Raw genomic sequence first — 9415 nt, forward strand, 5'->3', positions numbered from 1 at the left:
TCTCCTGCCCCTCTGGGGTTTCTCTTTTTACCATTCGCTTTGCAGTATCCTTAAATGTTGACGTTCTTTACAGTCATATCTATTCCTTCTGTTTTCATTCTGACTGACATCCAAAGGAAATCTCATCCACTTCCGTGTCTCCGAGATCTATGCTTTCTACTTGGGCTTATCTCACCAGCTCCTGACAAGTCCATCCAACAGACTTCTGAAATGGCTATTTAAATGTCTCAAGTACCTCAGAGTTGATGATTTCAAACCGAAGTCTTCTTTCACTGTCTTTTGCCCTTTAAAGTTACTCCTAAATTTCCTCAGCTGACCAAATGGTCACCACCGTAGAGTTGCTAAGTTTAGAGTTCCAGGAGTCATCCTTGAATAATTCTCGTCCCTTGGAATCAACATCCTATCATCACTAAGCTCTGTCTCTTAGACTTCAGATTGCCTGTGTCCACTCAGCTCCATTCCTAGGATTAACACCAGAATCTAGCCACAAATGTTCTACTTGGATTACCTGCGAAGCCACGTAACTGCTCTCCCTAGCTCCATTCAGCCTTTCCCCGTTCATTTTCCATCCTTATTGAAACATCAACCCTTTATAAGCGAAAATCTCCTGAACATTTCCCATGTACACATTCTTTAATGCCTCCTTGTAGTTCATAGGATGAAAACCAAAATTGTTCTACAGTTTGACCCTTACTTATATTTCCAGGCCCATCCTTTGCACTCTTCCTCTGGCAAAACACTCTCATGTCAATCTTAACTTATTTTTCTGTTCCTTACTTTTCTGTTTCTTTCTGTCCCAGGCTTTTTAGTGTTTCCAGATTTTTGCATAAGTGTTTTCCTTGTCTGAAATGCTCAAACACCTCTAGTCTCTAACCATTAAGCACAATCATTGTCTTTCTTAGGTTTGCTATCATTTCTTTAGAATATTTTGGGGATTTTTTTCTCAGTAAGGGATGTCACACCCACCACACCAACCACCTGCTCAATATTCCCATTACAGTTCAGAACAGGGATTACTATTTTTTTCCATAGATATTCATCATTAATGGATATAATTTTATTAGTAGATTGCTCATATTTTAGCTACAAGTATGGGAATCCAGCTAGAGACAGATTTCCTAGCCTCCTTTCAGCTCAGTGTGGACAGGTAATTAATTTCTGTCTCTGAGTTGTGAACATGACTGATGTATGCCACTTCTGAATTGTACCCCTGAAGCGAAATATAGATATATACCTCTGCCTCTTTCCCTCTTTTCTGTGGTGGGAATATAATGAGAACTAAAGCAACCACCAAGGACCCATGGATGAAAGCCACATTTTGTTCCTCTGGCCCAAACTGCATAACTGTACTTTTAAGTCTCATCTTAGCAGCTTGCTCTGCACATAATACACACTATATTTTCTTTACTGTAGATGTAATTACTCTGCATTGCAATTTCTTTCTAATATCTATTTAATCTATCTTATGGCATATCTTAATCACCTCTATGCTCTTGGTACCTAATGCAGAATCTAGACAAAGAGGAATTAATGAATGAATAAATGAAAGTCTACAGGGTAAAGTTGGGGCACGGTAGGACTAGCCCTTTAGAAGTCTCCTGAGTCTTAGTTTACTGCTGTTTGCAATCCACAGCATTAACCCCCACAAATAAATGCCCCAGCTGTGGCTTGACTCATAACATCACTAACCGTAGTACCAATGATGATATCTAAGCACCTTGTGCTGGGTTAAAGTTTCAGATATTTTCTTTTAGAGATTGGATGATCTAAGCAGTAGAGTCCCTTAAATCAAGGTTCAGAATGGACCATTTTTTGCCTTGAGTGATATTATACAGAACACTGAAATGATACCTTCTGTACTGAACAATTTGGCATTCAAGAGAATTAAAATAAGGCTTTCCTTTATGGTTAAAAGTGAATTACAAAAAAAGGGATACTGGCAGGCAATTACTCTATAAGCTGTAGGAATGAAAGGGATTTCACAATGTGAGTAGTTCAGATTCATATAATGTGAAGAGCTGTTGGCAAGTGGGAAATCATGCAGTAATCTAAAAGAGAGAACTGAGGCTATAAATGCAAACTCACACACACACAGGCACACACGTACACTCACACTTCATAAATGTACTAAATGAAGAAGTTCCGAAGTATGGATAAAAATTTTAGCCCAAAATGTGCTATATTTTAATTTAAAAAACAACTGAGAATGCGCATAGTCAGGATATTTGGCATATAAGATAATAAATGCTGCAGAGCTAGAGCTAAAATAAGGGCATCTGCACTCTGTTGACATTATGTGATCTAATTTAAAATCTAGAATTAATATATGACTTCTGAAATGCCTTATGAATTGAACTGTACCCCTGCAAAATCCATATGTTGAAGTGCTAAACTCTAGTACCTCAAAATGTGACCTTATTTGGAAATAGAGTCTTTGCAGATAATTAAGTTAAAAATAAGGCAGTCGCCTTTTCGGCTGGAACCGCCATCTTCCAGTAATTTGCCAAAATGACGAACACAAAGGGAAAGAAGAGAGGCACCCGATATATGTTCTCTAGGCCTTTTAGAAAACATGGAGTTGTTCCTTTGGCCACGTATATGCGAATCTCTAAGAAAGGTGATATCATAGACATCAAGGGAATGGGTACTGTTCAAAAAGGAATGCCCCACAAGTGTTACCATGGCAAAACTGAAAGAGTCTACAATGTTACCCAGCATGCTGTTGGCATTGTTGTAAACAAACAAGTTAAGGGCAAGATTCTTGCCAAGAGAATTAATGTGCGTATTGAGCACGTTAAGCACTCTGAGAGCCGAGATGGCTTCCTGAAACGTGTGAAGGAAAATGATCAGAAAAAGAAAGAAGCCAAAGAGAAAGGTACCTGGGTTCAACTGAAGCGCCAGCATGCTCCACCCAGAGAAGCACACTTGGTGAGAACCAGTGGGAAGGAGCCTGAGCTGCTGGAACCTATTCCCTATGAAGTCATGGCATAATAGGTGTTAAAATAAATAAATAAATAAAAGACCTCTGGGCTGGAAAAAAAAAAAAAAAAACAATAAGGCAGTCAGGGTGAGCTCTAATTCAATACGACTGAGTGTACATAAAAGTGTCTTTTTTTTAAAGATATAAAACATATAAAATTTATTTTGTGGCTTACAGCAAGACTTAAAATTTTGAAGAAATCATCAGTTCAAAATTTTCAGCTTTCTTTGATAAACTGAGAAATAGCTAAGTAATGAACCATTTAGACCCCTTCTCAGAACCGATATACAAACAGAAATTAGAGGTGACTTCCTAGATGTGTTCTTAGTTAAGGAAGGTAATATAGCTACAGTAACACTACAACTTAAACTAGCATCCTTCTCATTACTTGTGATGGTTAATTTCATGTTTCAACTTGGCAAGGTCATAGTACCTAGTTATTAGTTAAACACAAATCTAAATATTGCTGTGAAGGTACAACACTCCTTCTTTATCTGTGGAGGATACATTCCAAGACCCATAGGGGATGCCTGAAACCCTGAATAGTACTGAACCCAATTGCTGTCAATTGGAATGTGATTCTTTTCCTGTCTCACAGCCACAAATTTAATGCCTTTTCCATCTTAGCTAGTGCTTACCATGTACCATGGCCATAATGTTTTCAATTTGAAGTTCTACATCAAAACTAGCACAAATTTCTTTTTCCTTCTTCACAATCTCATTGATAGAAAATTCATTATTATTGTAGATCTTAGCAACCTCAACATACAAATTGTTTTTTTTTTTTTATTTATTGAGTCAATAACTTTGACCTTTTCATCTCAAGGAGACACCTGGCAGAATTTCTTCGGCCTATCTGAATTTCCAGTATCACTACCCTTGCAATCTGGGGTCATTATTAAGTAAAATAAGAGTGACTTGAATGCAAGCACTGCAGTACCATAACAGTAGATTTGATAACTGAGAAGGCTACTGAGTGACTAAGGGGTGGGAGAGTAGGGAGTGTGGAGATGCTGGACAAAGGAAGGATTCCCATCCCAGGTGGAACTGAGTGAGACAATTTACAATTTTATGGTGCTACTCAGAAGGTGCACAATTTAAAACTTATGAATTATTTGTTTCTGCCGTTTTTCATTTTATAGTTTTGAACCGTGGGTAGCTGAAACTGAGGGAAGCAAATCCACAGATAAGGGAGAAAATACTGTATTTTGTAGATATGGTTACTATCAGTTAACTTTAAGTAAAGGAGATTACAATCAGTCAGTTTGATGGGCCTCATCCAATCAGCTGAAAGCCTTAACAGCAAACATTGAGGTGTCCTGGAAAAGAAATTCTGCCTCAGGACTGCAGCACTATTCCTGCTCAAATTTCCAGCTGTCCAGCCTGCTCTACAGATGTTGGAGTTGCCAGCCCCCACAATCACGTGAAGAATTCCTTTGAAAACAGACACACACATAAAGATATATGCAAACCATTTCCTTAAAAAATAAAATGAAACAAAATATATATATATATGGTTATATAGAAACTATATATATTATATCTATATTCTATATATCTTGTATCTATCTATCTATCTATCTATCTATCTATCTATCTATCTATCTATCTATCTAGTTTCTGTTTCTCTGGAGAACCCTGCTGATACATTACCTAACTTCAAAATGTAGTCTGTCTTTTATAACATTTCTAGGCTAAACAGATCATTAAGCATGTATTTAAATTATATCCAGTGATGAATATATAAGTATGTATATTCATGGAACAAATATACCTATTGCATTCTTTTGTTATAATGTAACATCTTGTATTTTGGTCGCCGACACCGGAAGTTGATGCTCTTGATAGACATTATATTGTCAATACTCCTTCCAGCCATTGTCTGGGCACTCAAAGTGGTAGCACACATTTGTTAACAGAACCATTTCTGGTATCCCCACAAATGTCAAATTATGGTTTTATAAGAACTATGGTTTCTTATGAGATTTTGAAAATGCTCGTAAGTTTGACAATTACTGAAAAATGAACATAAACGAATGCCTCAGCATGTCCATTTTCAAAGGATTCAAAAGTCATTCATAAAAGGTTATAGAATAGTGACTAAATACTCTAATGCTTTTGTGTAATTAAATTAATTTTACCTTTTAAGAAATTAGTAAATACAATATCATAATTGTGAACCACCTTTTCGTCAAATACCAAAGCTCCTCTAAGTGAAGTTTGGACTGGACAGATAAGATTTTAAATTCTTGCAATTTCAGTAAAGATTGCAATTTTTCCCATGTACTCAAAAAGGCCTTAAGCATATAGACCATTATAAATAGTGAATAGGAAAGATTGTTTGACATAGGGTTATCTCCTTTTCATTTATCTCCCTAGACCCATCTCCTCATGCGAGTGCCCTCTGGCCTTATTTCCATTGGTAATAATCTGTAATTTCTGCTATTTTCTCTTCTCAATACCACTAAAGAGTCAGATTTTCCTTAGGCCATATTACCTATTTATAGCCGTTTAGAACATTTTATACCAATCGGCACTTTGGAGCTGTATCTGGCAGTGTAAGTAGCATTTACAGGGTTTCTGTAGACTTTTATTACACAGTGTGACATTAGATTGATGGACTGTCTCAGTCTTATTCCCTGTCAATTGTACACTGATCCATGACAGCATAATGGATATGTGACAGTGTTTGGAAGGGTGAGAGCTACTACAATAACATTTGGGGAGGATGGATATCAGAGTTCCTTTTAATACTCTTCTTAATTTTCCCTTCACATTAAAATTTTTAAAAGCTGCCAACATTGGATATGCCAATTTTCTTCATCAGAAAAAAAAAAACAGTACCTGTTTTAGACAAATGGTATTAAGTTTGATGGCAAAATAGCTGTCAATCATGCTGCACAGGGCTATTAGGCATTCCCCATAGCAAAGAGACTTCCAAGGACCCTTTCAGAAGGGAATCATGTTATGCTCCAGTCTGGGCCAAAGGTTATTACATCCAGGAAGAAATTCTCTGTTGAGGGAGGAGAAGAAGAAGGGTTTACTGCTCTTAAAGTAGGGAATTACTCAGGACTTGCCTGAGGAGATAGTTGAACCTTCCTCTAAGCAAGCTGTTCCAGGGAGCATGCTTCTGTGACTAGCCAGAGAGCCTTTGAACACATGAAAATTTTAAGTGTATTTACTGTTTCAAAGGTTCCACCAGTGTTCTCTCTTGAGGGGCAGGCAAAAAGAGCTGCAAATGTGTTTGCAGCTCTTTTCTCCCTTCTGAAATGTCATAAATAATACCCTTAAGCCTGTGCTTCTTGATTTCCTTGGTGAGAGAGATTCCAGGAAGCTTCAGGGAAATGCAGAGAGAGGACGAGTCAGTTGGGGGAGTCAGTAGTAAAGTGGAAGGCACTGAAGGGAGACAACTATGACCCACCCTTGGCACTGTTTCAGCATGACGGCAAGGTGAACAGAGCTCAGACAAGAGGGTGGCAGCCTATGATATATGACATGGTAAAGGATACAAGACATGGAGCCTGGACTCAGCAACAAAGAACCAGCCGGGGGTGCATGCACTATATTCTGTGTCCAAACAGAGAATCTCAGCTGAAGGTTTGGAAGCTGTATGAGTCAGTTTGATTTATTTAAACACTACCAAGAGCCATAGGATGGTTAATTTTTGGAAGGCACAGGTATTCTGAAATTATGCATGGGAAGTGCATAATATATCTCTGTTCATTGCCTTGGGTCAGTGCTAAACACACACACACACACACACACACACACTGGCCAAGGTTCTCTCAGACATTTTTTAAGTGAGAATAATACATGAAACAAAAAGATAACAGACTCTGAATGTGCCAATGTATTCAATTAGAGAACCATACGGTCATGACTAAAAGACCCTTATCAACACAAGCGTAAGTCTTACACCAAGCTGTTGAGTATTGAGGGTCCTGCTGCAGAAGGGTCAAAAGACTATTGCAATCATTGTCATGGCATTCTGTTGCTCGCTGGACTTATTTCCACCTCATCAAATGTGTTACTTGTCCCTAATCCACAGAGCCAAGACTCTCCCTGACTTCAAACCCAGTGGGGATGATCTGCATGATTGTGATTCAACTAGGATTTTGGGGCTCTAGATAATAGAAGACTCAATACCAAATACCTTCAGCAATTAAGAACCGGTACATGTGATTTACAAAGTTCAGAGGAAATACCAGCTTCAGAGAGGATCTATCTGGCTACCCTAACAATGTAGACGAATCCTTCTCTGCATTGCTTGGCTCTAACTGTCCCAGGATTTCTATACAGGATGGCTGCCAGTGACTGGCTGGACCGCAGGCTTTCTCTTTCACAGCCAAGGAAGTTTGTGATGGCCTTGGAAATGCATAGAGGCCATGGGAAAAGGTAGATGCTATTAATATTAAAGAAATGTTTCCAGCAGTAAGAGAAGGGAGAAATGGATACTGAGTGGTAATAAATAGCAAATGTCGACTACTGCCCGTGTCACTCTAGTTCCTCTGTAATATTTTATCTTTTGAGTTTCATCATACTCCTTATTAATGATTAGTTGGCTAGTCATTCACTTAGTCAAGTAGTCAATCAGTCCACAAACAATTATTGAACACCTTGTTTAAGACCGGTCTTATATAGTAGGGCTACAATAACACATTTCCATTCGTAAGGAATTCTTACTGTAGTGGGAAGAAGAAATATAAACTTTAATTAAAACATAATGTATAAGTTCTAATTGGGGTTATGTACAAGATATTGTGGCAGTGTGACTATGCAGGAGGCCATCAGAGAAGGCTTCACAGAAGCTGGATTTGGACTTTGAGCCCAATAGGAGCTCTTCAAGCCATGAAGGAATTACCTGCAGAAGAAATAGCATGTGCAAAGGAAGAGGGGTGAGAAGTGCTTTTGAGAAATAGTGAGTGGTTTTCAGTATCTGGTGAGGAGATTGTAAGATAGGAATCACAGGCTTGGAGGCTGAAGAAATGGGCAGAGGCTTGCGATTTTCGGCCATGCTATTTGGCAGCCCTGAGACTGTGCTCACACCAGTCATCTTTAGTCTTGTGCAGTCACATAAAACTGTTTTGATGGGGATCCACAATGAGGCCAATCCTATCCAGGATTTGTTCAACAAACATTTGCTAAATGTCTGCTATGAGCAAAGTACTGGCCTACTACAAACGCATGCCATATGACCTCATATGGAACCTTTCCATTGGTTGGAAATGCTCATAATCATCTCTCTAAATGGTGTCTTCTCTCTTGACATCCCTGTTCACTTCCTTTGCTTATTTTCTCTTATGATGACCTTGCCTTTCAAATGACTGAATATATTCAGGCCACATGTCATAAGCTCTTGTGTTCACTCTCTCTTAGTCTTCAGAGGTACCACCTACCTTTACTGTCTTTTTCAAACTTTAACATCCATTTTCTGATGATGGGGCTTTTCTCCTCTTGTTTCCTGGTTGTAGTCAGTCAGGCCCCCCACAGGGAATGCCTAGCACTTGGATGAGAGATGTTCAGCCAATCTATTCATTAGTTACTTATTTCAGTGTTAAATGTGCTCACGATTCTGCTGTAAGGATTCTGATATGGTGAGACCTTTCTATCTCCTCTAGTCTCCCCAGTGCTTTGTTCCATGATTCATTACTTCCCTCTTATTACCTCCCTCTCCACTGATTCCTGCCCGCTGACATTCAAAAATGCTCAGATTAATCCATCCTCCTCCAACAAAGAAACACTAAAAAGTATACATCAATTCTAGTCTCCCTTCAAAATCCTCCTTTACATAAGAGAACAGCTTAGTCTGGCCCTTTTTATATCCTAACTATGCACTGATTCCTTCAACTATTGAAATGAACTTTTTATATAGGGCTGGTCACAAAATTTGTGAGGCCCTTTATTCACAAAGCGGGAAAAAGATTTCTTTTTTTCTAATCCTAGGAATCTCTTTTAACCCTTCATAAAGCCATTGAATTTATTTGCCGTTGAATATCACCTCTCTTGGGCATAGGGATAGTCATAGGCAAGTGCAGACCCTTCCGTGTGCTCAGATTCACCGAGATTCACTACACAGGGCATGTGCCTGACTTCCACCTTCCCTATAGCTGCACCCAGGACCCCACAGCAGGCAGGGCAACAGAGGCACCAGTTCTTGGGTGGTGGTGGGTTAGTGATGGCTAAGAATACCTCACAAGGAGGCAGAGAAGCTGAGAGAGGCAAATTACATATAAACTGAGGTTCCTAGACCCAAGTATATGCTCCAATATCCCATTGGACTTCATTAACAAATCACGAATTCAAAGATAAATTATGAGGGATTTCATGATGGCTTTGATTTGCATTTCTCTAATGATTGGTGACATTATCTATCCAGCCTTAAAAATGAATAAAATTTTACAATATGTACCAATATGGATGAACCTTGAGGACATT

General features: G+C 38.7%; 1 pseudogene across 1 annotated transcript; it reads left to right on the forward strand.

The window, feature by feature from the left end:
• The first annotated feature begins 2472 nt into the window (after window positions 1–2472).
• Window positions 2473–2998, forward strand: LOC105521810 (annotated as a pseudogene). The gene has a single exon (XR_001003330.1). The product of XR_001003330.1 is annotated as a 60S ribosomal protein L21 pseudogene (transcript).
• Window positions 2999–9415: the final 6417 nt, after the last annotated feature.

The sequence above is a fragment of the Colobus angolensis genome, unplaced genomic scaffold, assembly GCF_000951035.1.
Source record: "Colobus angolensis palliatus isolate OR3802 unplaced genomic scaffold, Cang.pa_1.0 Scaffold41, whole genome shotgun sequence".
Classification (NCBI taxonomy): domain Eukaryota; kingdom Metazoa; phylum Chordata; class Mammalia; order Primates; family Cercopithecidae; genus Colobus; species Colobus angolensis.